Genomic DNA, 2762 nt, shown 5'->3' on the forward strand with positions numbered 1-2762 from the left:
AACAAAAAGCTTCTATGCAAAAAAACCCCCGAGTCTTTCGGCTGAGGAAATATGACTTTTTACATGCTAGATGGAGCTTCTTGTCCCACGGGTTACCTACATCTGATAATAAAACTGTTCGGGAACAAACAGGAAGAGTAAACGGATGTAAGTTACTGATGTGGTTACATGGTGGAAAAGCAGGGCTTTAAGCAGCTAGTTAAAAAGTGTGACCTAAGATATGATATATAGGTAAGAAACATTTTTCATTTTTTATTATGTGACAATATTGTGCAGCTCTTAAAGCGTTACAAGGTTCATTTACTTTAGTTATTGTTATTAAAATAAAGCGTTAAGCAATTAGTATCCAGTTGTTAAGTGATGACGTATGAACCTTGCTTCCCGGTCTAAACTACTCTGCATTTATTAAGGCTGTTGTGTCTTTAACTTGTTTTAATGCTTTGTATCTTGTTCTGTTTAATCTGAACAATAATCCATCCACAATATCTCAGTTGTTCTCCTGACTGAAGTTTGGTCTGTTTACAGCATCCTGCCATGCAGTTGCATTTGTCCCAAACCATCGGGAACCCTCACGTTAACTTTTGAACTTTTTTTAACGTTCGTCCTCCAGCTTCACTGTCTTTATATTATGCTAACCATAGCTGTGTAGCTAGCCACCACATAGCAAATCATTATTACGGGTGGGTTTCGATAATCGGTTTTCCAATTAAAATCGATTTTAGCTTGAATAAAGCGATATAGATTCATTAAATACTGAATCGATTTTTAAATATAAATGTATTTTGCCAGAAACGCCAGAATTTCAGGTTAAAGCTCACAAAACTATTTCAGCAACCACTAAAGAGCTAAAAAAGCAAATGAGAGTAAACGGATTCCACACAAAGACGTAAACACAAAGCGCAGACCCGACGCATCAGAATCTGCGAGATGTCGGCATCCTCACCCAACAGACACGCCATCTGGGCTGAAAGCTGACAGCTCACAGATTCTGAAGCTGCAGGTTTCATCATTGTGACCAAAATTCACCGAACCGGAAGCAAAAGAAGATCAAAGCTACACTTCACGTAAACATCGTCATGAATTCTCTCTTACTTTTGCTGTTTTGCTTCCACCACGATGAAATCACATTTCCTGCACAGTTCTCTCTCTCAATGTATTTCCCATCTCAAATCTCTGTTTTCTGCATTATTTGCTAGCTTATTGCCCTCCAGTCTAACGTTGTTTACAGCGCTGTCAGCCGCTGTCTTTTTAAAAAAAAAAAATACTTCCAACAAGAAATGTCAAACTTTTTAAAATTATGCCGAACTGCAAAAGGCTTAGCTGTGTCTCTAGTAAAACCTCTGTAACTTTGCTCTGCTTCACTTCAGCAGCATCAGGTAATGTTCATATGCTGATTCATGGTTTTCTTCAGTTTTTGTTCTACTGCAGAATATTTTTAATGTTATCTACTGTAAAAAGCCAGGCCAGGAAAATCTCCTTCATGTTTTTCTGTTTTATCCTCAGTTACTTTGACACAAAGAGCTAAATCTCTGCTAACTTCAAGCTCCACTAAACTTCATAAATTCTGTTTTCACGGATGCCTGGATGTTAAACTTTATTGTTACACCTGGTAGAGCAGCCACACTGATCATTTTATAAAGATGAAAGATTTTAGACAGTTTGTAACTCTCAGTGATGACGCAAAATTTTCCATGGAAAAAGAGTACCGAGAGTATTATTGCTAATTGTGTTGATTCAAGTTCCAGTTCCAGTTTTGTAACTGTAATGCTGAGAAAATACAGACACTTGATTAACAAAGTATGTTTGGTTTATTAGATTACTACTTTTAAAATATTTAGAACTGATATTATAGGTAGTATTAGTTAAAGAAGAGCAGTGTACAAAATATATTTATCATAGAATTAAGTCAGCATATAATACATGTATTTGTAATAATAATATAGAAGTAGTAGTACTTGCATTTTAGCCATAGCAGAAGTAGTAGCACTTTGCTTCAGCAGTAGCAAGAAATTAAACTTAAAGTACCTAAAGTAAAAGTATTCCTGTGTACTCAGAACATAATACCTTTGAATAATTTTGACATTAAGAAATAAAGTTGCAGTTACAGGTGAAAATCCATTACCCTAAACACGATGAAATCACTTCAACATGAGACAACAGATTTGTGTTACAGGAAAAAACACAGATCATGTGGAATCAACATGATTCTTATGCAATCTTATATGAATAAAACTAATAAAAATTAGGTCAGGGAAAAAAAATATTCTTTTTTGGCAAGCTGGACTCTCCGCATCCATCATTAGAACATAAGCGAATACTTTTTTGAAGACCGCTGGTCCATCTCCCCTGCAAAGGTGAATTGGAGAATCAATGCTGAGGCACACTGAAACTGTTTGTGTTGCCCAACACCTTCATAAATTAGCTGTGTTATTTTGGTTATTCCTTTAATTTGTCACATGTGTGTGCATAGCCCCCTCTAATAGGCACAAGAGCTTGACAGTCAGGGCTTTTCATCTTCTTTAATAATTAAACAAAACATGCAATCCATATACACCGATTAGATTTAACATTATGACGACCTGCCTACAGGTATGGATTGTGGTGTGGTATCTGCCACCAAGATGTTAGCTAACGATCCTTTAAGTCGTGGAAGTGGTGAGGTGGGACCTCCACCAATCGATCTTGTTTGTCCAGCACATCCCACAGATGCTTGTTTGGATTGAGATCTGGAGAATTTGGAGACCAAGTCAACACTCGTTGTG

The sequence above is a fragment of the Diplotaxodon limnothrissa genome, linkage group LG10 (genome assembly GCF_057381915.1).
Source record: "Diplotaxodon limnothrissa isolate DT_005_m linkage group LG10, D_limnothrissa_male_GT1.1, whole genome shotgun sequence".
In the NCBI taxonomy this organism is placed as follows: Eukaryota; Metazoa; Chordata; class Actinopteri; order Cichliformes; family Cichlidae; genus Diplotaxodon; species Diplotaxodon limnothrissa.